At 47.4% G+C, this 26,791-nt stretch overlaps 1 protein-coding gene across 3 annotated transcripts in view; it reads right to left on the reverse strand.

Annotated features, from left to right (window-relative positions):
* cuedc1b (CUE domain containing 1b) overlaps nucleotides 1–24,494 on the reverse strand; it is a 108,860-nt gene extending 84,366 nt beyond the window's left edge. The window contains exons 1-3 of one of the 3 annotated variants that reach the window (XM_052035281.1): nucleotides 23,931–24,494; nucleotides 12,668–12,826; nucleotides 12,144–12,333 (exon numbers count right to left, since the gene is read on the reverse strand). The gene's annotated coding sequence lies outside the window, so the exon portion shown is untranslated. The remainder of the gene's footprint in view (nucleotides 1–12,143; nucleotides 12,334–12,667; nucleotides 12,827–23,930) is intronic. The other 2 variants (XM_052035280.1, XM_052035279.1) reach the window with 2 other exon arrangements.
* Between the last annotated feature and the right edge of the window lie 2,297 nt (nucleotides 24,495–26,791).

Here is a 26,791-nt window from a genome sequence, read left to right on the forward strand (position 1 = left end):
ATTCTTCCAGCCTGCTTGATCTCTGATCTTATGACAGACCTACCATCTCAGCAACCCAGTCTGGTGAATCTCTGCAAGCTTCTTACTTTAAGACAAAAAAAAATTTGAGAAACTTAGAAGTCTGAGTGGGCACACCGTGAAAGGCAGGCAGGTGGTCCTCTACTGAGTAAATGCCTGTCCCGCTGGTAACCAACACGATTTCAGCATTCCTCATTCCCTGACGGTCCCACAGGGAACATATGGGAAGCAGGATGCCCTTTCCCCGAGAGGCCGAGGCATCTGTCAGGGAAGCAGGTCACCAAACTGTGTGTAAATCAGCTTCACTTAAAGGGCAAAGGAATCCCAGCAGCTGGCTACACAGAGGCATAAATTAAAGGGAAGCGCGTTAACAAAAGAGACAGCATTGGAAATTAATTTACAAATGCGGGAGGTTTACTGAGAATGAACAACAGTGGCCGAGACCATATGTGGTCAATCTGCGGAGGGGGCTGCCTGCATACCAGGTTTCTGCAACGTGGAGGTGAGGCACACAGAGGCCCAGGTTCTGGCTGAGCCCTCGCAGAAAGGCCCATGACACAGCACGGGACCCACAGCCAGAAATGGTCTGCACTGTCCCAGAGGGAAGCCATCCTGTCAGGTTTCTCATGCTGCACTTAAACACTCAGGGGAAGAGGGGAATGGGGAGGGTGGGAGATGGAGAGAGAAAATAGAGCGGAAAAAAATGTACACTTCTCTTTTGAGCACCTTCCCGAGTCACTTTGTACGATTAACTCTTTCCCTTTCTTTAGGGATGCCCATATTAACCCCGCTCTGACTGTTCAACTAGCACTCCACCCTTAAACATTTCCCTGCTCCTCCATGGTGGCCAACCAGCCAAAAGCCCCACTGCCCTCGTCACTTCAACAAGTGAAGTCCTCACGCCACGGAAGCTATGGTGAGTCAAGGCTTCCTCCAGAAATGGAGCCCAGCTGCTGGTGAGGCAGTGTTTGGTCCAACTCACCCCAAAACCCACTGCTCTATAAACCATCTCCGCCACTCAGGGAAATACAAACAGTGCTTCAAGTGAAACAAACTCCAGCTTCTCACAAATGCTAATGGCAGTGACATTAATTGAATGGGACCTAGGAAATCATTATCCACTTTGACTGTTTAGCCCTTTGTCATTACTTCAGGATGTCCCAAAGCCCTAGATTCCAATGAGCAACTTCTGAAGTGCAGTAGCAATCGTTAGGAGCGCAGTGATCAACTTGTGCACAGCAAGCTCCCACAAGCAGCACTGAGATAATCATTAGAAGTATTATTTGTGTGGGGTGCAGGATTAATATCGGCCAAGGTTCTCTCCTGGCCTTTGGCATGGGACCTTTCACATCCTCACAAGTGGATCTTGTTTTAATGTCTCATTCAAAACGGGCTCCTTTGACAGTGCAGCACTCCCTCAATAGGGCCAGCAATAATAGAGTGGGATCGTTGCCTCAAGAGACAAGAGTTAAACCCATTGCACCACAGCAGGACCTCAACTATTCTTAGTCTTTTCCGTTAAAGCACAGCAAGGATCTGATGGAGCAGTCTCAAGATTTTAGGCTCCAAACATTGCAAACAGAATGAGGCCAAGACTCGAGCTCTCAACTCCAGAACCAGCAAATAGCTGCCAATTCAGCATCAAAATATTTGCAGCCAAGTCAACAGCAGCTTTCAACACACTGCACAAGAGTGTAATTTACTGTAGGCCGTCCACATCAGATTCCAAAGACCTGTCAGTCTGCCTTACACTTCCGAATGTCTGCCCTACCCTCTGACTAGGACTTGGGTCGCAAATGTGGTTCTATGTTGGTCCCACAGATCACACTGTCTAATTACATTCCCAACCTGCAAATTACAGAGCAGCCCTTGGCATGAGGAACACAAGTGGTATTTTCTATGTTCTAATTAGTCAAGAGGAAATCTTGCAGGCAGCCAGGAGGTTTACAATGAACTGAAGTAGTCAGATCCTTGCACTGAAGCACATGAATGAAATTTACAGATGCTTGTGCAGTGTAAGGGAACCCATTGATAGGGACTGAAGCTTTAGTCTAGAGAAATATTTGTCCAGGAATGAAGCCAGCATTTTGAAAATGAGAGAATTAGTTCTTCCTTCTCTCCTGTCCCTATCCAAAAGGCAGGTCTGCATTTCTACAGCACCTTTCACAGCTTCAGAACATCCCATGGTGCTGTGTCACCAATGGAGCACTTCCAGAGTGTCGAGGTAGTCTTAATGCAGGAGACATGGCAGCCAGTGCGCACGGCAAGATCCCACAAACAGCAACAAGACAATTGCCAGATCATCTGATTATTGTGGGGCGGGGGGGGGGGGGGGGGGAAGCCCACCACTATCTTTTACATCAACCTGAAGAGGGGTCCTCACACCTCAGCCAACAGTGGACTCAATACTGCCTTGGGCCGTCAGCCTAGGTTTGTGTTCACATCCCCGAGTGGTAATTGGATGCACAATGTTACTGGAAAGGAAGAATTCCCCCAACAAACAACACACTCCCGGCCCACACACTGCCAGCCTTGTCATGACTCACTCATTTGAAAGTGACTGCTTTTTTTGGATGTAATAATGTCACAGATTTCAATAAGCTTTCTTCAATGCACTTAGATGTGTTTGCAATCCATCTGACACACTGACAGATTTGGATGAAAAGAGTGGTTCAATCAAATTAGAGTCATCGAGTTGTACACCATGGAAACAGGCCCCTCTGCCCAACTGGCCCATGCCGACCAAGATGCCCCATTTGCCAGGGTTTGGTCCATAACCTTTCAAACATTTCCTATCCATGTACCTGCCCAACTATCTTTTAGAAGTTATTGTACCTGCCTCAACTACTTCCTCTGGCAGCTCATTCCATACACATACCACCCCCTATGTAAAAAAATAGTTGCCCCTCAACTTCCTATTAAATCTTTCCTACCTCACGTTAAACCTATCCCCTTTAGTTCTTGATTCCCCAACCCTGGCAAAAAGACCAAGTGCATTCACCCTATCTATGCCCATCATGGCCTTGTATCCTACGTGATCAGACTTTTGGGACAATCTTGCTCCAACCACTCACTTTAGTTCCTCGTCTGCTCAGAGATAAAATTTCTTTAGCCTTTCCCCTACAACGTCCGACCTCTCCAACTTCAGAAGAGCATGCGTCACCAGTACTCACTTCCCAGTACCCCGGCGACAGCAGAGTCCTGTTGAATGCAACCGACACTCGCTGCACACACCAGCTCAACCTGTCAGTTTAACCTTAATTACCTCAGGTCCTGGAACTGTTCTAACTTTCTTCCAAAACTGCTCTCCCTCACAGGCCAAAGGGATCCACGTGAAAGGGCCTCGACAATCACATGACTTTCAAACCCATGTGCCTGCTAATTTGCTTATCTCAAGTTACCAGTTTTAGGATTTAGCCACTAATTAGACAACTACATTAAAAACACCCCTTATCAGTAGAGTGCAAACCCCAGGATGTTCAAATGCCGAATAAGCCACAAAATGCAAACTCCACCGGAACTGGGATTTACGGGCAAGAGTGTGCTGGTTTGGTGAGTGGGTTTACAGGACACGGACTTGAAACCTGTGCTTATCACCAGAGTGTTGTTTATAATGCTGGCACAGCTTGTCACCAAGTTCCCAAACCCCTCACTCAATTCCAGTTCAGGGTCTTAACACAGTGGAGTGGTAGCACGCAGTTCCATCCTCTCAATGTCATGGAGGCAATGTCGAGAATGAGGGGAAAGGGAATTTTTATATATAGAGGCTGGTTTTTTTTTTAAAATGGAAACCACTGGAAATTTCCCCATGAACGATGTGTTACTTTCACATCACAGCATGGGCTGTGGGGGCAAGGTTAAAGAAATTCCATCTCACAATGGACCCGAATTGTATCTAGAGCTGGAGAAGAAAGGCCCAAAGTTAGACGAGACACAAGAGACTGCAGATGCTGGAATCTGAAGCAAGACAAAGTGCTGGAGGAGCTGAGCAGGTCGGGCAGCATCTACAGAGGGAAATGGACAAAGTTTCAGGGCGAAAAGATCCAGATGAAGGGTCTCAACCCAAAACGTCAACTGTCCATTTCCCAGACGCTGCCTGACCCGCTGAGTTCCTCCAGTGCTTTGTGCGTTGCTCCTAGTCAGGTTGATCCAAAAAGATAACAGGGGATTAACAGCATGGAAACAGGCCATTCAGCATAGAGAGTGCCAATGCTCCGCATCTTCTGTTTAACTTGGACAGTGTGCAAGGTGGGTTACAATTTACAGGGGTTGAATGAAACAAATGTTGAGGTGTTGAACTAATCTTCTAAAACACCTCCCCCATCAATCCATAACCCTGCAGACTCATGGCACATTGAGACAGGAGATGGCTATTCAGTCCAAAGCGCCTGTGCCGTCTCTCCGAATTAATTCAATTCCTCTTTTCCGCAGGGGCACTGGTAACAACTTGGGAAAACTCTCCCCTTGCCCAGCAAGCTGGGGGTCAAACAGAAAGGCAAGTCAAGGGAGCAAGTCGCATCGATAAATAAAAGGGATATTCCTGGCACGCAAAATAGTCACATAATAATAAAAAAAAAATCAGTAAAAAGAATTCAGTGACCAAAATAAACAGGAATTTAAAAGCAAAAACAATTCATGACGCAACTACAAACCACCACTTATAAAGTCAAAGACAAAAAGATTTCTGGAGACACAAGGGACTGCAGATGCTGGAATCTGGAGCAACACACAATCTGCTGGAAGAACTCAGCGGGTCGAGCAGCATCTGTTGGGGGGGGGGTCCCAAAACATTGACAACTCCTTTCCTCCCACAGATGCTGCTCGACCTGCTGAGTTCCTCCAGCAGATTGATTGTTGCTACACAAAACGAAATCTGTTTTCAGTAAAATGCAGCAGAAAGGATTTGCTGAAAAGCAACCTTCAAGGAAACGGGCAGAGGCTAGGGGAAAGGAGGCAACTTCTGAAAACATTATTGCTTGGCGGGAGAACCTTGCCAAATATTCCCCACCTCAGGGGCTGGAGCTCCACAGGATCGAGGAGCTTCGCTGCAAAAAAGTCCTGAACATCCTGACCACCAGCATTGCCTCAGCAACTCAGAAAATCTGGCAGCAATGTGCTGCTGATTGACAGACAGCCTTGACTCCACTTCAATCCGGTCACTCCTGAAAGCAACCACTTTGTGAAGTCAGTGAACTATTGCCCAGTCTCCGCCGACGCCTCAGTGGATACACGCACCACACCAAGTGGACCAGGTCACAAAGCAGCGCGGCGAGTTCACAGATCAGCTTCTAGGGTAGTGGTGAGCGGAGGATTAAAACAAGCCTCACTATTCCACCAACAAGAAAGGCTGAGATTTAGAGGGAGGGAAAACCAGCTTAGACACTGCAGTGCTTTTGGACAGATACGACCATTCAGTACTCAAGAATGGCCTGGACTTCCTGCAAGTGTCCATTGATGTCTCAGGAACAAGTCACCCAGGGAATGGGGGGGGGGGGGCAGGAGAAACGACAAAAAAATGTTAAGCATGGAACGACCCATCACCCCTCACCGAAACTTCCTCAAAATTCAACGTTGAGCAAGATGGACGAGGAGTGGAATCTTGGAACCACACAGACCAGCCCCCACTGACCCCTTCAATGTGCGCACAGGGGAAGATGCCAATCATGTGGGATCCGGCACTGCTGTACCAAGGAACACTCACACAGTTGGCACCAATCAAAACCTGCGCTCATTAATCTGCGTGTTGTTGGAAAACAAACTTCCGCATTTAAATCATGAAACCTGGTTCTAAGTATCTGTCCCAAATGCAGCTTTCACAGTCAGAGGGTGTCCGAGTTATCCTGCATTTGAACAAACAGAGCCAAGTTAGCAGGGCCTCTAACCCATGTCATACTGCTTTCATCTACTGATCGAGTTCATCATCAGACTAATGACAGGTTATTTTGATAATTTCCCCATATTTTTAATTCCTAAGATACTAGAGAATAAATTTACTTTTTTTTTTAAAAAGTCATACAGCAAGGAAACAGCCCCTTTCCTACTGACCATGAGTCCATTTACACAAATCCTATTTTACTCTCCCCCCCACCCCAGAATCGACCACTCACCTACACACCAGGTACAATTTAGTGGCCAATTACCCTCCCAAACTTTGGGATGTGGGAGGAAACCGAAGCACACGGAGGAATCCCACACATTACAGGGAGAGCGTACGAGCTCCACACAGACAGTACCTGATGGCAGGATCGAACTGGGATCGCTGGAGCTGTGAGGCGGCAGCTCCACTGGCCGTGACATTGTGCTCATGTAGGTAGAGGAAGTGACACTATAAAAGAGCTACCAATTGTTTTATGATGCGATTCGGGTCCAGCCACCCACATGGGTCGGTGGGTCCCTGCACGGCACAGATGGGCAGCACAGCAAGATCCCACCAAGTCCGAGTCTCTGCTGCAGTTGCTGGTTTGAGATGGAATGACAGGAGCACCAGAAGTAGGAAAATACAATGGAAATGAGGTGCACAGATTCTGTGGAAGCACATCACAATGACTCTACTGACTGGCGAATCTCAAAGCACAACAGACAGCCATTCTGCTCCAACTGGTCCACGCCAGCACCCAAGAGAGCAGTGCCATTCACACTCTCATTTCCCAACAACTATTTCTCCCTCACACATGCCCCACCAACTCCCCCTTTGACAATTTCTGCCATTAACCCACATTAAGGGGTAATTTACAGTGGGCAATTAACTCACCCGCGTGCCTTTGGGACATGGGAGGAAACTGGAGCACCCAGAGGAAACCCCTCCGCGAGGCAGGGAGAACGTACGAAGCGCCGGAGGTCACGATTGAACCACTGACTGCACCACCCAATCCAGGACCAGGAATCACAATCTCAGGAGAAGCAGTTGGCCATTTGGAACCGGGATAAGAGTTTCATCACCAGCAGGGACATGGGCACTGGAAATTCCCAGCCTCGGGAGGGATGCGATCGTCGTGGACCAGATTAAAAACTTGAAATCAGGAAAGAAAAGACGGATGAGGCGTCAGGGCACCGAGTGGGAGAGGGCCTGATGTCCCAGAAGCTTCAACTCCAGGTCCACGTGTTGACCCTAATGCAGCAATAATGTCGGAATAGAGGAAGCAGTGTCCACGAAAAGCCACAACAGGAGGTGGAGACGATGCCTTCAGAGACCAAAGATGCCGCAAATGGATATGGACACAGTGTGGAATGGACAGCTGGAAATCGTCGTCAGGTCACAGCAGATTCATTGCGCACCACAGCTCGGCTGGGGGGGGGGTGGGGGGGGGGAAGCTCCCTCACTTGCACACCCAAACCTCACCATCCAAGTTGGGAAACACCAATGGATTGTCAGAGGTAGGGTCTGTCAGACGAGGCCCCAGATGGGGGCAATAATTACAAAAAAAAATTACACATTTGCAATTTGAAAGAAAAAGTTCCATCTGAGCCAACGTTCCCTCCAGCTAGAAGAGAGAAAATAACTGGTCATTCATCCCAGCTCCAATGTGTCCAACCCACACGTGCAGAAATTGCCCAATAAGCTTACAGACAAATGACCACACACACCTCAGCAATCCAGGTGCAATGAAGCACTCGGGAACTTTGTGAAAACTTTTCCCAAGGAACAGACACTTATTTGTGAATACACTCTCCAGTCCAGCAGTCTCCTGCAACAAGGTACCAGGTGGAAGTAGCAAGGAAGAGCTCCTGGCTCACACAGTAAGTTGGTGACAGTGAACCCAGCAGCACAGATCAGCCACTGGCTCGGCACCGAGCGAGACTGTCCCAAGGGCAGCATCTGAATCATAGATTCACGGAGTTATACAGCACGGACACAGGCCTTTTGGCCCAGCTCGTCCATGCTGACCTACATGCTTATCTATGCTCATCCCATTTGCCTGCATTTGGCCCATGTCCCCATCCAAATATCTTTAAAATGTTAAAATTGAACCCGTCTCTACGACCTCTTTTGGCAGCTTGTACCTTATAACTACCACCGTCTATGTGAAAAATTTATCCCCTCAGGACCCCTTTAAATCTCTCTCCTCTCAGCTTAAAGATATATATCTTTATTAGTCACACGTACATCGAAACGCACAGTGAAATGCATCCTTTTGTGTTACTGAGAATGTGCTGGGGGCAGCCCGCAAGTGTTGCCAGTCTTTCTGGCGCCAACATAGCATGCCCACAACTACTAACCGGTACATCTTTGGAACGTGGGTGGAAACCAGAGCACCCGGAGAAAACCCACGCAGACACGGGGAGAACGTAGAAACAGTGGCAGGAATTGAACCCGGGTCGCTGGCGCTGTAATAGTGTTATGCTAACTGCTACACTACCGTGCCGCCACCTATGCCCTCTAGCTGCAAAACAAGTTTCTCACTGTACTTTGGTTCTAAACCAATTTACCATCTTTCAACTCAGCTGCTCTAGAGGAAGAAAGACCAACCATCAACCTTCCCTCAATTTTACACACCTCCGCCTCATTCACTCCAGGGAGAACAGTCCCAGCCTATCCAATCCCTCCTTTTAACTCAAGCCCTCCAGTCCAGGCAACATTCCTGTTTTTTGCACCTTCTCTAACTTAATCACATCCTTCCTACAGTGCGGTAACCAGAACTGCAAACAATACTCCAAGTCCAGCCCAGTCAACGATCTGTGCAACTGTACCATGATGTCCCAACTCCTGTGATCGATGCCTCGGCCGATGAAGGCAAGCATACCCCGTGCCTTCTTCACCACTATGTCCACCTGTGTCGCCACAGTCAGGGAACGAAATGCTTGAACCCCAATGTCTCGCTGTTCAGTAACACTCCCCATTCACTGTGCACATTGAGCGAGATTTTTTTTTAAAGTCCAAAGCCTTGACAAGAGGCAGCGCACACTCCATCACAGCTGTGTTTACCACAGGCCCACTAGTCAGCCAAGCTTTGCAGGGTGAGTGGGGGGGGGGGGGGGGGGGGGGGGTGGCTGTATCACAAGGTCCTGAGTTCAAATCCCACTCCACACACTTCGGCACTAACTCTGACATGTACAGTGAAGTGCTGCGGGAGAGCCACATGGTGAGAGGTACTGGCTTTTGGATGAGATGTTAAACAGAGGATACGAGTGCTCTCTTAGACAGCAAGGATGCCAAGGCACTATTTAAAACAAATATGTCGAGTTCACACTGGTGTCCTGGCCAAAACATATACCTCACTGAACCACAGACCACAAACTTAATGATAGTTTTTAAAAATGAGGTACTTCTCAAAAAAGATCACATTTCTAAATGGAAATGAGAGACAGTCATCACAAAAGAGAGCCAAACAACAGCTTATTGGTGAGAGGGCAGGATAACAGGCTAGAATGAGCAATGCTTCATTAACCAAGGTCAAACAACAGGTCACAGCCACCACTGGGCCTCAAGCCCAAGACCAGAGAGAACACTTCAGGGGCTTGAGTACCACAACCATCAATCTGCCAACTGCATAAACAATTCAACAGCCGAGGAATGTCCTACAGGAGCACCTGTCGCAAGGTGCCGATTAGAGATCGCGGGAAGGGAAATCAAACGGTCAACCAATTTCATCTCACCGCTCCTAGACGTAGCCGAAACAAACCCAGCTGAGGGGAGTCACATCGCACCGCACAGCTGTCTGGACTCTCCCTGGTTTCCACAGAGCTGATTCAAGTGGCGTAACCTCCTGATGTTTGGAGGAAGAGGGCAGTGAGCCCCAGGACACCACTTCAAGAGCAGTTTAGATTCAGCAAAGGCAAAATATGAGTCAGCTTCCTCCTGTGCTGAAATTTCTCAGAATGCTGTCATGTGCATTGAAATGATTAGTTCCAAATGTCAACCACAGCGAAATAAAAGCTCTCAACAGTTAAGTCCATCAGTCAAACATTACGGAAAAAAAAACTTAACTGATTATTTGGATGTCAAGGCAGGGATTTGTTTCCTTTTTCTCCCCCCATTATTTTCTCACAGGACGTGGATGTTGCTGGCAATGCCAGCATTTATTGTCCCTCCCAATTTGCCCCTGTACCAAGGAGGGAGCTGAGTCAATCACGGTAGGTCTGGAATCACCTGACTGGACAAAACCAGCAGACATTCCCCCACAGAACATTCACCAACCACAGGTTAAAAGAATCCAGTGCTTTTACAGTCATTGTTACTAAGATTACTTGTTTTAAAAAAAAAATTAGCATAGAAATGCCTTTTTTTTTGAAAGAAAAATACCATATTTATCTAATTACTTGAATTTAAATTCCCCAGCTGCCATGGTGTCACTTGAACTCGCATCTCTGAATCAATGGCACAGAACCTTTGCTGCGTGTCCACCAACTTAACCTTTATGTCACACCACCACTTAAGCTGTTCCCTTAGAATCACCCTTGCACTGCTTGGAAATCATTCCACAATAAAAGCTTTTTTGAAAAAAAAGACTATCACTTCTTTCAAAAGAGGCGGGAACGTCACTAAAGAGGAAAACCTCAACTATACAGTTGCCCGACTGCACTGAGCTGACCTAGGTTACATCAGGAGCAGAGCTAAGCAAACTGGTGAAAGTGAGGTGCACGTTACTTATATTATCAAGTAGAATGCATATACATCGAGCATTAAAGTTGCTTTAAGCCGGATCGAGACAGAAATACAAGGCAGCCCAGGTCCAAAGTAGTGAATGGCAAAGTTTGGACTGATATTTCTCACCTTTCATATAGAAGCTGACTGCAATGAGTTCCAAACAGCACATATCCCCCAGCAAAGGTGCACAGAGCAGAGAGAAGGGAGAATAAAACAGAATAACTGTACCACTGCAAGGCTCAGCCTGTCCTTCTCACCACTCCCCTTCCCATTGGAGCCATCACACATATATACATTTACTGGACAAAGGTGTGGCTGTCAAGACCAGCCTTTAGTAGTTCTCCAAATGAGTGGCCGTTCTGGAGGGCAGTTGTGTATATGGAGTCACAAAAGCCAAACCAGGTAAGAACAGCAAATTTCCTTCAACAAAGGATGTTAATGAACTAGATAGATGTTTAGGATCTTGTAACTTCATGCTTATTACTGATATTAGCCTTCAGAATTAATTAACTGAAATCAAATCACATACTGGGATTTGAACTTGTGACCAGGCCTACAGATCCTTCACCACCATGTTACCACACCCATCAACTAGGAACCAAGCACCCTCACCGAGAGTGCTTGGAGTTGAAAATAATACCAGAAAGTGCTGGGAATACTCAGCAGGTCAGGCAGCCCTTAAAAACAGAATTAATGCTTCAAGTCATTGACCTGGACTTTAATAGAAAAGCCAAAAAAAACTACAGGTGCTGAAAAACAGTTCTACACACACTCAGGTCAGGCAGCATCTGTGGAAGATGAAACAGAGTTAATGTTTCAGTTCAATGACCCTTCAGGAGGTTAAGATCCCTGCTGCTGGCAAAGAGCTAGAGGGCAACACCAACCACCCCAGGTACCACACAAAACTGGTCACTGCTCATGATTCACCCCAGATGGGATTGGTTGGTTATTCCACAGCAGAGAATAACCTGAGGTTTAGCCGATGCTCAGGAACACACAACTGTAACATGGGAGAGGAAATACAAAGAACCCGACATCATTTTGCTCCCCATTGCCCAGGACTGGAAGGACCCAAGGCCACCACCCAGCTAACTCAACACAAGGGCCGGCTCACGGAATCTGACTGCCAGCCACATTGCGTGACCCAGCGAGTCCCTGCAAATTCACTCAAGCTAAGAATTAATTCCTTCAACCGCTGTGCAATTCAAGGAATGTGAGACAGGAAGTCTTTCCAGATCCTTTTACTAATTCTCTCTCTAATAGAAAAGGACTGACTTTTTTTTCCAAAGCAAGGACTGGAAGAGAAAGAAAACAATAAACCCCATAACCTGACGCAAGTTTCAGCTACCGAGAGCAACGAGGAAGGTGGAACTTCTCAAGGACTTGACCAATGATTTAGTGAGTGAACTCTCAGCTGCTGTGGTTCAGCTGTGATCTCCATCTGTGCCTAGTTAGACAAAGGTTCTGCAAGTCAAGGGGAAGGTCTCAGACACACGCAGCAGAAGGATAAATTAAGATAGAAAAGCAGCGAGCAACCCACCTGTTGCTGGTGACTGTGTTGCAGAGTGCACGAGGATTAACCTCTTCCTCGTGGAGTTGGCACACTCTCTCTGTGACTGCGTGGGTTTTCTCCGGGTGCTCCAGCTTCGTCCCACAGCCCAAAGACGTACAATTTGATAGGTTAGTCAGCCACTGTAAATTGCCTCTAATGAACAGGTGAATGGTAGAATCTGGGAGGGCGAGGGGAATAAAATGGGATTGGCATCCAACATGTGTAAACGGGTGCTTGATAGTTGGTGTGGACTCGGTTGGCCAAAGGGCCCGTCTCCATGCAGCAAGGCTCTGACTATCCACCCCAGACAGTTAGTTTGCCGGTGAGCACCCATGCTTGAAGAGTGGTAATTTCGGACCACGCTTCAGAGACTCGGCAGAATCCACAGTAAACATCCCGTCAGGTATTTTTTAAAGGGTCAAGGGGTGGGGGGAAAAAGAACACAGGAGGAGAGCCAAAGAAAATATATAACAGTCACTCTCCAAAACAAGACATAGAAGGCACTAACAAACCTTGTCCCACAAACCCTGGATCGAGGATGGTGAACTGCAGAGGCACCACAAATAATGCAATCCATGCCAACACTAAAATGTCTTCACCCACATAGTGGGTGTGAGGGTGAAATGCAGTTCCTTACCAAGGACTGAAGGAGTCCACATCAACGACTCCTCCTGAGAGAAAAAAAACAGCTTACTTGGCACAAGGCCAGACAGTGGTATGAACGTCAACTACACAGATCTGGAGCCCCCACTAATTCAATCGGGGCAAGAATTAAGTTAGATTTATTTCACTGGAAAGGGAAATTCCTCGCCAATTAGACTGCATGGTGGCCCATAAAATTAACTTGCACCAATTTCCAACGTTGCCAACTCCCTTCGGTTGGATTTGGGACCCCTGAATCTCTCTGCAGGACAATGAGGGAAGATGGCCAACAACAAAAACAACAACAAAATAAAAATCCCCAAAACTGGGAACCAGGGCTTCCAAAGAGCCCAGTCCCCACAGGCTCAACATTCAAATTTAAAATGCTTCCTCAGCTGGGGGCGAGGAAAGGGGAATCCAGTCCAAATTTCAACTTCTCAAAACGCAGTCATGATACATTCAAAGAAAATATATAAATGGGGGAGAAACAGTGGTAGGACATAATAAAACCCATTGTCTCCAGGCTGAATGGGAGGCACTCCAAGTACTGAGGACTTCCAAAGAAAATGAAGGCAGTCAGTGAAGTGGAGCTGGAGATTTCTGTGGTATTAAATCTGGACTGCCTGAACTGAGGCATGCTGTTTTATGTTGAACTTAACACAGAGCACCTCACACCAATTTGTTAGAGGAACAAAGTGCCTGCAGCTCACAGAACAAACTATTTAAACTGGACGTGTTCTCATTTCAGTCATGGATCGAGGTGGACTTTGCTTCCACTAATGGGGCTGATGTGGGAACTGCAGTCTCTTCCCGAGACGGGGCAGGGGATGGCTGATGGCAATGAAAGGGTCATTTGAGCTGGTGTGCTCCTTCTACCATTTTACCCAGGGTTTCTGTGTGCTCCTGAAGCAGGGACTTGAGGTTCTCTGGAGCATTCTGAATGCTCCTTCTCTACTCTAGGCAGACACGGTCCAGGGATTCCCAGGAACCTGTGGGATGTTGCATTTTCCCAAGAAGACTTTGCGCACATCCTTTAACCTTCCCCTCTGTCCATCCTGTGAATCTCTTGCTGTGGCAATCTCAGAATAGAGGGACTGATTCAAGAGACCGGTGTCGGGTGTGTGAACAGCATGGCCTGCCCACTGGAGTCAACCACATGCAAATAGGGCCTTGGTTCCAGTGACAAGTTGGAGAAAAACCCCAGTAACTGAAAAAATTTGCAGATATTGGAAATCTAAAATAAAAACAAAATGGTGGAAATACTCCAAAGGTCAGGCAGCATCTGGGGCAAGGGAAACAAAGCTAACTTTTAAGCTGGATGGCCCAGTTACTACTTTAATATACTCCAAGGGTTACACTTAAATTGGCTTCACATGAAATGGAATTCCTCTTTTTCACCATAATGTAGCAGCAAGCTGCAAGACTGGGACACATGTATCCTGGAATCTGCACTTTGAGATGTACATATTGGGTTCAGCTGCCACTTTCAAATCCACCAGCTTTATTTCCCTTCAATCCACATGAACAGGAGGTGCCCCACGTGAGCCAGTCATCGAATCTGGAGCAAGTCAGGTTTGTGTATCACATTCATCACTTCAAAACACATGGGTGCCACCTAATCTGCATTTCCAGTCAAGTGATAGCGTGTCACTTCAATGAGTTATCGTGCAGTGGCAACTAATCCAGGAATGGGCGTCTTCTCTTTCTTTCTGCGGCTCTCCTGATGTCCCACCACCAGAATACACTTGCCACTATGTACTGGAAGTGTTACCTACCGTTTGTCAGCCCTAGACAGGAGGTTGTCCAACTCCTGTTCTGGGCTGATGGAGGCTGCTCCGTTACTAGTGATCAGCCCGCACTGAATGCCTCCTGGGACGAGAGGCATTTATTTGGAAATGCAAGGAGGGAAGCGGAGAGGATAGAACGATATTTGAGTTTCACTTGAAACCTTTGGGGTTTAAGGAATGCTAATGCAGAGTTTTCACTCCTGGAGGTTGAAAATGAGCAGGACTAATGACCAAAATGGCCTCTCGTCCCACCATCTCTTACTACCGTGGATGAAATCCCCCTTTTAGCTCCGTTATCCACTTTTCCATTTACAACATCCTTTCCATTGCTCAGAGAATTCCGACATCCCCTTTGAGGCAAAATCCACGACTTGGATTCCAACCTGCTGCTCAGGAGATGGTCAGAATTATCCAGCACGGAAAAAGGCCCTTTGGCCAACTCATCCATGCCGACCAAGTGGTCCAGTTGAGCAAGCCCCACTTGTCCACACTTGGCCCATAATCAAGTAAAATCTGACCCCAAGCCAGGAGGGGATGTTGGGGACAATCTCGGTTAGTTTTACAGAGCTTCAGGGAAGAGGGAAGAGGTAGGGAAGGAATTCCACAGCTCAAGGCCGGAGCTCACAAGATCACGAGACAAGGGAGCAGAAGTAGGCCATTCAGCCCATCAAGTCCGCTCCAAAGAAAAGGGGAAAAAAGGAAAAGAATGAGAAATGGGGGAAAAAAACCCACTATTCTAACCCCAATTTCTGGTCTTATCCCCATATCCCTTGACTAATTAGATATCTATCTCCTCCTTAAATGCCTCCAGTGATCTAGCCTCCACTGCTGTACGTGGCAAGGAATTCCATAAATTCACTACCCTCTGGCTAAAGAAATTTCTCCTCATCTCTGTTTTAAACCTGTACCCTCTAATTCTAAGATTGTGCCCTCTGGACCTAGACTCACCCACCAAGGGAAACAGCTTGGCCCCATCTACTCTGTCCAGTCCTTTCAACATTTTAAATGTTTCTATGAGGTCCCCTCTCATTCTTCTGTACTCGTGAGTACAGTCCAAGAGCCGACAAACGCTCATCATATGTAAGCCCTTTCATTCCGGGAATCATCCTCGTATATCTCCTCTCCAACATCAGCACGTTCTTCCTAAGATATGGGGCCCAAAACTGTACACAGTATTCCAAATGAGGCCTCACTAGTGCCCCGTAGAGCCTCATCAACACTTCCTTACACTATACCTCTCGAAATGAATGTCAACATAGCATTCGCTTTCTTTACCACCAATCCGACCTGGTGGTTAGCCTTTAGGGTATCCTGCACGAGTACCCCCAAGTCCCTTTGTACTTCTGTACTTTGAATTTTCCCCCCTTCTAGATAATAATTTGCCTGTTTATTTCTGTTTCCAGAGTGTACAACTGCACATTTCTCAACATTGAATCTCATCTGCCATTTCCTTGCTCATTCTCCTAAACTATCTAGGTCTCTCTGCAACCTACCTGTCTCCTCAATACTCCCTACTCCTCCACCTATCTTGGTGTCATCTGCAAACTTAGCCACAAAACCATTTACTCCATCATCCAAATCGTTAATGTACAGGGTAAAAAGAAGCGGCCCCAACGCTGACCCCTGCGGAACACCACTAGTAACTGGTAGCCAACTAGAACAGGGTCCTTTTATTCCCAACCTTTGCTTTCTGCCAACCAGCCAATGCTCCACCCATTACGTTTTCCCACCTGTAATTCCATGACCTCTCATCTTATTAATCAGTCTTTTGTGCAGCACCTTGTCGAAGGCCTTTTGAAAGCCCAAATACACAACATTTACTACCTCTCCCTTATCCACCCTACCTGAGATTTCTTCAAAAAACTCCAATAGGTTGGTCAGGCAGGATCTTCCCTTCACGAAACATGTTGGCTTGGACCTATCTTCCCTTGCACCTCTAGGTATTCCATAACCCATAACCCCATCCTTGAGGATCGATTCTAATAACTTTCCCACCACTGTCGACAGACTAATAGGTCTGTAATTTCCTTTATGCTGCCTCCCACCTTTCTTATACAGCGGAACTACATTTGCGACCCTCCAGTTCTCCAGAACCATGCCAGAGTCTATTGATTCTTGGAAAATTATCACCAATGCCTCTGCTACCTCTAAAGCCACCTCCTTCAGAACCCAGGGATGCACCTCATCCGGTACGGGAGACTTATCAGTCATTAGTCCATTTAGTTTTCCTAGCACCTTCTCTCTAGTCCAAGGCTCAGTCACCCAGGTGATGCGATGAGTCAGAACAGGAGGAGCACGTCAACTGGAGGGTCGGGAGACGTTACCGAGATAAGAAGTGATGAAAGCACCGAGGGATTTGAAAACTAAAATGGGAATTTTTAAAAACTTGAAGCACTATTGGACTGAGAGCCACAGGTGATGGGTGATGTGAGACAGGTGTTATCATAGGGGTGGATGTTGGACATCAGAGGTAAGGAGTGAACGGTCTGGTTCTGCTGGAGACAGTGACCAGGAGACCACAACAGTCAATGGACAGGGGGCAGAGTCTGCTGCGGAGCCCTAGTGTAGACTCACCTACGCTTGTCTCTCTTCTGGCGCCGTGTCCAATCCATGGGAGGCTCAGCCAATTCAGTGACACCCTCCCCGGCCCCTTGTACTTCCAAACAGTTAGGATGGCAACAACCCCTCTAACCTAGCACCAAAGAGCAGGCATGCTACTTCAGGACTACCAGCTACAAACTAACTGGAATCAGGTCCTGGCATTTTACAATTATGAAACAAATCTTCATTTATGGCTAATATTCAGAGGGATGGTTCCTGAAGTGCAACTGACAGGGTGGATGCTGAATATTTCTTCCTCAGGCTCTGAAGCTCTGAGCCAAGGATTACAGTCCTGGCAAAAGGAATCAGGCATTTAGGACTGAGAGGAGAGATTTTTTTTAAACTGAGAGGCTGTAAAACTTTGGAATTGTCTACACCAGAGGCTCCGGTCAGTGAGTATATTCGAGGCTGAGATGGATGGATTTTTGAAGAGCAAGATCAGAGGATACAGGAATTGGGTGAGAAAGTGGACTTGAGGCACAGAATCAGCCGCAATCTCATTGGATGGCAGAGAAAGCTCAAGGGCTTCTGTTTCTCATCTCGGGACACAGAGCTGGGATTTCGTCAGAACCTTTCGGCTCCAGACCTCAGCCCTCAGCAAGAGGTCAGTGCTGAGGAGAGGTGCAAGCACGTGCCAGGGACACAACAACGGGTCCCCAAGCAAGACAAGTGTCAAACAACCAGAGGTGCCGCGGGGCCTAGCGAACTGGAAGACGACTGTGACCGGCAGAACCCAGTGACCGCAGTCCCAGGGCATCACTGCACAGCTCCTGAACCAAAAAGGAAACCTGTTTTTATATGGCAACCTTAACCATCTTGGGGCAATCCTAACAGCTTTAGAAGAGCACAGTGGCTATATTCCTGGACCAGCAATTCTGAGGCCAATTAATGAGCCAAAGAATTTTTTAAACCCCGTTATGGTAGTTCATACATTTGAATTCAGTTAATTAAACAATCACAACCATAGAATGAAAACCAACATTAGTCATGGCACCATTAGAACTACTCACAGTTCACTGGGATCCTGCAGGGAAGGAGATCTGCCGTTCTTTATGCCTACGCTGAGGTGCTACTGACGTACCCATGGTGAGATAGATACTGCTCCTGTGTGATTGCTGAGTCCTTGCCCAAGGATGATACACAAAGCAGCTAGAGTGTACTGTTGGTGGGGGGGGGGTTGGTGCGGTGAACATTGAGCTCAGCATCAGTGGCTGCAGTAAGGGAAGCAGCTCTGAGCTGGACACAACGAACCTAGATTGTTGCGATCTGAAACATTTGGTTGCACTGCTGTGCTGAGCTTGTGGATGGTAGCTGTTGTCTAGTTAGTTAAGAAGAGACACAAGAGACTGCAGGTGCTGGTATCCAGAGCAACAAACAATCTGCTGAAGGAATTCAGAGGGTCCACCGAGTTCCTCCAGCAGACTGTCAAGTTGGTTGATGCTTGCCACCACATGCTGGAAGTGTTACCCACCGCTTGTCAGCCCAAGCCAGGGTATTGTCCAACTTCTGCTGCCGGCTGCTCTGTTACTGGTAAACAGCCACATGCCTGACGCCACACTCTGAGCAACGTGGTTAACTCTTAACTGGTCTCCAAAATATCCCAGCATGCCATACCTCTCAAGGCTAATTGTCCCAGCAGCTCTCACATCCAGTGGAAGAATAAAAACAATGAGGTACTTTTGTTTAAGTAACTGATTGTGGGAATCGTTTTCTTCAGGTTTGTCATCAGTGTCCTTTCCTTCATTATAAGGTCAGATGTGGGGCTGTTGACCAGCACAGAGCAACTCACCCACCCCACAACAGGATTTGCGTTTGAGGAGATTCAGTATGTCACAAAAGACCCTTGCAAGTTTCTACAGATGTACGGTGGAGAGCATTCTGACTGGTTACACCACCGCCTGGTATGGAGGCTCCAATGCACAGGATTGCAAGAAACTGCAGAGGGTTGGAGACTCAGCCAGCTCCATCACAGACATAACCCTCCCCGCCATGTTCAAGAGGCGGCGCTTCAAGAAGGCAGCATCCATCACTAAGGACCCTCACCATCCAGGACATGCCCTCTTCACGTTACTACCATCAGGGAGGGGGTAGAGGAGCCTGAAGACCCACACTCAACAATTCAGGAACAGCTTCTTCCCCTCCGCCATCAGATTTCTTAATGGTCCATGAACACTACCTCGTTATTCCTTTTACATGCACTATTTATTTATTTTAGTAATTTATAGCAAGTTTGTGTCTTTGCACTGTACTGCTGCCGCAAAACAACGAATTTTACGTCATACAAGTCAGTGATAATAAATCTGATTCTGACCCTGGTGTGGGCGCACAAACCACAGGTACAACCTCCAGCATCCAGAGGAAGGTGGTAACCAACTAGACAACTGATACCATCCATTGAGCTCGACACAGCACAGAACTTTAAACAGTACAATGCAGGAAATGGCCCTTCGGCCCACGATATCTGTGCCAACTGTGACACCAATTCTAACTAATCCCATTCCCCGTCACATGGCCCACATCCCTGCATTCCCTGCCTGTTCACGTCTGTCTAAATGCCGCTTAAACATGACTATCTTATCTGCTTCCTCCACTACCTCCTCCAGCAGCACTTTCCAGGCACCCACCACCGTGTACACTTGCCTTGTAGATCTCCTTTAAACTTTCCCCTTCTCACCTTAAAGCTCTGCCCTCTAGCCTCGTCACTTCCACCCTGGGGGAAAAAAAAACACTATCTACCCTACCTATGCCTCTCATAACTTTATATACTTTTAATGCAACAGAATACTCCACATGAACAACATTCAAGAGGTTTAGTGCCATCCAGGTCAGAGCTATATTCATAACTGCAGCCACTACTGGTGAGGTCAACATCTGCCCTCTTACCACTGTGCACTCTGGTTGCTGAATGTTTAATCATGGGGACTTCCATACCACCCCTCCAACCTACAATTTACTCTCAAAAGGGGCAGGGACAGCAAACATATTACTTGTAATTAAACTGATGTCCCCACTTGGGGAGTAGTTACTGCTGCTGGGTAACTGCTGAGTCTGGATTCTGAAATTCCACACCCCAGCAACTTTCACTACAAGCTCTGCAGTGACTCGTGGGGGGGGGGGGAGAACTACCCCAGGGACAACTCGGGACACGCAATAAGAGTGCAATCTTGTCAAAATCGCCCATGCTTCTCAGAACGCGAGGAGACTTGTAAAGTTCCTGTTCCCGAGATATCAGACTGCTGCAGTACCCGTGCTGTGATAAGTCACGAAGAAAAGTCCAAGATGTGGCCATACTGACAATGTATGAACTGCTAGAAACAGATTTAAACTCGGTACTTGACTCTCAGAAGGTACACACCCACCCGTTCATCTTCTCCAACGTGCAGTGTGAAACTGGGCTTTGTTTCCACAAACACCCACATCCTACCCCACTTTATCATTCTATACGATTACCATTCTATTACGCAACACCCCTCTGACAAGATCCAAGCAGATGCATCTTAAGACCACTGAACAGGAGGAAAGTCGTTCAAGCCATTGATCTGTTCAACCAGACCAAATAAAGTATCCCTCCCTACTGCATCATTCAGTCAGTTCTTTAAAGATTCCAGGGATTTGCCTCCATGATTAACCAAGACCCACAGGTGCTGCGGTGATAATAAACCTGATTCTGACCTGCTCAGTGTTTCTGACACTTATTTTTTATTTCACCTCTGATGTGATGGAGGTTAATCAGGAAACAAATCTAATACTTTGTGCAGCCAGACCCCACCCACCCGAGACATTCTCTCTTCTCTCCTCTTCCATCGGGTAGAAGATACAGGAGCCTGAAGGCACGTACCACCAGACTTAAGGACTATTGAACTGTTCCCTTATACAATGAGATGGACTATGACCTCACGATCTACCTTGTTGTGACCTCGCACCTTATTGCACTGCACTTTCTCTGTAGCTGTGACACTTTACTCTGTACTGTTATTGTTTTTACCTGTACTACATCAATGCACTCTGTACTGACTCAACGTAATTGCACTGTGTAATGAATTGACCTGTACGATCGGTTTGTAAGACAAGCTTTTCACAGTACCTCGGTACAAGTGACAATAATAAACCAATACCAATAATACCAATACACTGCCCTTGCAATACCCTACCCCCTTAACCCAACATCACATTGCGTGTTCCACACTGTTACAAAGTCTGACAGAATCAAAGCAGCCATTGCAACAAAACACCCAACGGCTCAGGCAAAGGAGGTTTTAAGAACCATTTTATTGGAGGACAAGAGAGGCAGAGAAATTTAAGGAAGGAATTCCAGAGCCAAGGTCCCGGGTCCCAGGTCCCAAGTAGCTGAAGGCGGCAGGCTGCTAATGGTGTGGCCAATAAATTCAGCAGTGACCAAGAGACCAGAGATGGAGGAGCCCAGAGACCATGGAGGATGGAGGGGCACAGTCGAAGGGAGGAGGCAGCAGTCATGGGGAAAAGTCCAGGCATGGGGAAAAGTCCAGGCATGGGGAAAAGTCCAGGCATGGGGAAAAGTCCAGGCATGGGAGGATCTGAAGGCAGGGAAGACTTTTTTTTAAAAAGAAGAAATGGAGGCACTGATGGATGAGGATTCCAATTATGGTAGAAAGGTCAAATACTGAGGGCATTGCCCATCACTATGATTCATATTCTCCTAGGAAAGATGTCATTAACTCTACCAAAAACCAACAAACACACGTTAACTGGTTGCTTGTTCCTGTGTCGGCTGCGGGACCTTGTGTCTTCCCGATGCCTGCCCACGAAACAATAGCCTGCACTTCAAGCTGTTTACTAATTCAGCAATGCTGCAAAACTCTTCAGGATGTCCCAATGACAACAGTAACGGAAAATCTTTCCAGGTCTGGCCAAAAGAAAATCAGAATGGGAATGGTCCAAAAGAACGGGGAAGGGGGAAAGGGAGGGGTTTCAGAACTTGAGAAATAAAACGTTCCATTGGGCAGAAAGAAAGCCGAAGAATGCAGAAAGGTGAAACATTTAAGGGGAATCTGAGGGAAAACTTCTTCACTCAGAGGGTGGTGCGAGTGTGGAACGAGCTGCCAGCGGAAGTGGTGGATGCAGGTTCAACCGTAACAGTTAAGAGAAGTTTGGATAGGTACGTGGGTGGGAGAGGTTTGGAGGGATGTGGTCTGGGTGCAGATAGATGGGACTGGGTAGAAGATTAGGCGGCATGGACTAGATGGGCCAAAGGGCCTGTTTCTGTGCTGTAGTACTCTACGACTCTATGAAAACATCAGGAATGTAACGTTACTTGTGTATGGCATGATCTGTCTGGATGGCGTGCAAACAAAAGCTCTTCACTGTACCAAGGTACATGTGACAACAATAAACCAATATCTAGGGGCACAAGTATGGCTCAGACAGCTTTCTAACAACTTGACCCAAGTCCTTTCTTTTTGAAAAAGGGAATCTCCAAGTAACGCACATCCAACCCAAGTTCAAATATCAAACACTAGAGGACATAGTGTGAGGGGGAAAGTTTAAAGGAGATGTGTGGTGCAAGTTTTTTTTAAATACAGAGAGCGGTAGGTACCTGGAACTTGCTGCCAGGGGCACTGGTGGAAGCAGACACGACAGTGGCATTTAAGAGGCATTTAGACAGGCGCAAGAACAGACAGGGAAAGGAGGGCTTGTAGACCATGTGCAGGCAGATGTGTAGCGGTGAGCACAGACAGTGGGCCGAAGGGCCTGTCCTTGTGCTGTACCGTTCTATGACCAATCTTGGGCTCTCAGCTGCTCTCTCTACATTTATCACAGTTAACACACCTCGCTTGGGGGTGCCCCAGGCCATGAAAGGCGCTAGGGAAATGCAACATCCTGACTTGATTTTTTCTGCTTTCTCTCCCCCCCCCCCCCATTCCAAAGCTTCCCTTAAACTTCCTCAACAGCTCCATCAGCACGGGGGGGGGGGGGGGGGGGGTGCTGGAGCCGAACCGTGCAGCCAGGGCACTGGGCCCGACCGTGGCTGAACACTACCTGCCCACAGCGTGCCTTGAGGGAATCTCTGCTGGGTTCAAGTCACTGGGGAAAGGGGCCACCGAGAGGAACTACTGTCTGCAGGACAGGGGGAGGGGAGCATTCTGCACAACCATGGCCCGTGTCGATGTTACGGAGACTTCTCTTTAAAACACCAGCTATATCAGAAACAAGAGTGGGAACAGATCTGGTTCAGGAGGACGGGTTGAGTAAACAGGAAGCAGGCAAACCAAGGCGAATTATCTTCCAAATGCAAAATCCAATACTGCACCAGGAGGAAGGCGAGAGAGAGAGAGAGAGAGTTTGAGTCAGAAAGCCCCCATAAAGTTTAATTTTAGACATGCATTCAAATTCCTGTGCACCCTGGCACTCTCTAACACACACATGGCAAAGGGTTTTTTTTCCGCTTAAACCAATCCTCTGAGTGCATTAAAAGAAATAAACCTGGTCACACAAGGAAATGCATTGGTGGGTTTGGTTGAGAAGCTCCCCCTTCCTCCTCTCTCACCCAGCCCCACAAGGTGTGTGGCTGGTTTCTGCAGCCGAGGCCGAGACATTATTGCTGTTAATATATATTTTAAAAAAATCCCAGCCCGATGCAGCTTGGCGGAGGTACAATGGCGAGTGGAGGGGGACAAAGCGCCGACTGTATCCCCCCTTCCTTCACCCGCCCGACCACCCTCCCCCGGGTCCCGCAGCCACACGGACCGAGCCCACCGCTCTCACTCACCGGCACGGCCGGGCACCCAGCGCTCCGCCGCCACTCCGGGCAAGTTTGTCGGCGAAAGCTTCTTCCCCTTCCTTCTTCGCTCTCTCTCTGCCGTCGAGGTCAACAGATGGAAATGGAGAGGTGCCGGCGCTTAGAGCAATGCAGCTTCCTGCTGGAGATCCGGGAGAAATGCAGCTACTGCGCGCCGAGTGTATCAAGTCCAGACTGTGGAGGAGGGGGCGGGAGCTGGTCTATTAGGCACTAATTATTTATGCCTCAACCGACGGATTATCTAACCGACGTGAGTGCTGCCTCTCCGAAGGTTGTGAGTTCACGTCTCACTGCAGAGACTCGGTCACAGAATATTCCGAGCAGTGCTGGGGGAGTGCCGCACTGTCGAAGGTCCCGTTTCTATACGGTGCGAACACCTCCCCCCGCTCTCTCAGCGGCCGTAAAAGGCACTTTGGATTTGCACATGGTGCTATAGCATTGTGTTTGCGCTGTGTCGTTTAGCAGAGTATTTTTTCCCTCCATTGCCTTGTGCATTTTATGTATAACTTATGTTCTGTGTGTTGTCTGAATCTACCTGCCTGCGACGCTGCTACAAGCGAGTGTTTCATTGTACCTGTACCTCACCGTACTTGTGCACATGACAATAAACTCAACTTGACTCAGTGTTTATTGGTATTGGTTTATTATTGTCACTTGTACCGAGGTACAGTGAAAAACTTGTCTTGCATACCGATCGTACAGGTCAATTCATCACACAGTGCAGTTACATTGAGTTAGTACAGAGAGCATTGAGGTAGTACAGGTAAAAACAATAACAGTACAGAGTAAAGTGTCATAGCTACAGAGAAAGTGCAGTGCAATAAGGTGCAAGGTCACAAGAAGGTAGATGGTGAGGTCAGAGTTTAATGGGACTGACAAAGTTTAATGGCAAATGGGACAAGAGACTGCAGATGCTGAAAATCTGGAGTGTGTTTTATCTTCTAACCAACAATACTGGATTGGATTAGCTGCCCATTACACTCGTGACTGGGAGTCTGTGTTGTGAAAGGCGCTATTAAAATGCAAATCTTCTTTTGCACAGGAATTCAGAACGAAGGAGATGTTCATCTTAAAAATAGTGCTGGATCCTTTAGAAGTAAGATCAAGAATCACTTCTTTTCCCCCCCACTCGAAGCTTTGCGGAAGTCCAAAACCTCAGACTGTTGCTGTTGCGTAAAGTCATATTCCAACATCTGGTACCATGTACAAGCTCGAGTCAGCAACTGCGGGGAGGAGTGAAACTTGGAAGTAAAAATAGTTTTGAAGCTCTTGCCAATGAGTCCCTGTGACTCAGTGAAAGATCATAACACTTTCTGGATTTTGTGCCTATATTGATTTCCAAGGGATGCTGAACACACATCACATTTTAAAGATTGTTCTCTTTCATGTGCCTTCATTCGGCAGTTGTTTTAATCCTGCATGGACATAATATTTCAAGTGTATTTCCCAACAGTTCACCTTTCAAGCCTCCTTGCCAAATATTCACTCTTGTTTTGGCTTGCAGCATTTTGGATTGTCGTGTTTTGAGGATTGCTCAAGCCAATCTCAAGCTGTGGTCATTACTCTAAAGTATGGAATGCAGCAGCCAGTTCACATGCAGCAGAATGCTCAAAGTAGTGAAAATAAAATCAAGTGTGTGAGGGAAGAAATGGACAGAAAGTGCTGGAACTCAGCAGGTGAGGTAGTACTGGTGGAGGGAGAAGCAGGGTTTGTATCTTTAACTTGCGACGTTAACAGTTTCCCTTTCCAGCAGTGCTCCCTGATCTGCTGAGTGTTTGCAACCTGTTCTGATTTTGTTTTATATTTAAGCACATGCAGTTTGATTTTCTTTGCAATGAGGGGAGAACAGGAGCCAGGAACACTAGTTCTCACTGAATAGTGCTCTGGGATCATTTACATTCACCTGAAAGAACATACCTGGCCTCAGTTAACATTCTTGTCTGAAGGCTAGACCCTTGTTTTAGTGCAACATCTCTTGGAAATGCAGTGAAGTATCAGCACTAATCTGCTCGATGTGGTTAGAGTGAACTCGAACCTGTGATCTTCTGAATGTGTATAAAATTATGAAGGGCATAGACAGGGTGAATGCACACAGTCTTTCTCCCAGGGGTGGGGAAACTATAACTAGAGGACATAGGTCTGAGGTGAGAGGAAAGAGATTTATAAGATGAGATATCTTTATCGGTCATGTGTACATTGAAACACACAGTGAAATGCATCTTTTGCAATAGAGTGTTCTGGGTGCAACTCGCAAGTGTCGCCACACTTCTGGCGCCAACATAGCATGTCCACAACTTCCTAACCCGTACGCCTTTGGAATGTGGGAGGAAACCCACGCAGACACGGGGAGAACGTACAAACTCCTCACGGACAATGGCCGGAATTGAACCCGGGTCACTGGCGCTGTAAAGCATTATGCTAACCGCTACACTACCGTGTCTGCCTAATAGGAGACATAAGAGTCTGCGGATGCTGGAATCTGGAGAAGCAAACAATCCGCTGGAGGAACTCAGCTGGTCGAGCAGCTTCTGTGAGAGGAACGGAACTGTCAACAATTCGGGTCAAAGTCCCGCATCAGGACTGAGAGGGGAGATGGTCAGCGCAGAGTGGAGGAGGGGAGCGGAAAGAAAGGATTCTGAGGAGATTGGTGGACTGGGGGGGGGGGGGGTAAGATGATGGGCAGGTAGGGGAGGTGAGTGGGGCTGGAGTTGGAAAACTATGGCAAATGAATGATAGACGGAGGCAGACAAAGAGAGAGGGGAAGAAGAGAAAACAATAGGTGGAGGGAAGGGAGTGTGAAGATGGGAGACAGCTGTTGGAGGGAGATGTAG

Source organism: Pristis pectinata, chromosome 21, assembly GCF_009764475.1.
Source record: "Pristis pectinata isolate sPriPec2 chromosome 21, sPriPec2.1.pri, whole genome shotgun sequence".
Classification (NCBI taxonomy): Eukaryota; Metazoa; Chordata; class Chondrichthyes; order Rhinopristiformes; family Pristidae; genus Pristis; species Pristis pectinata.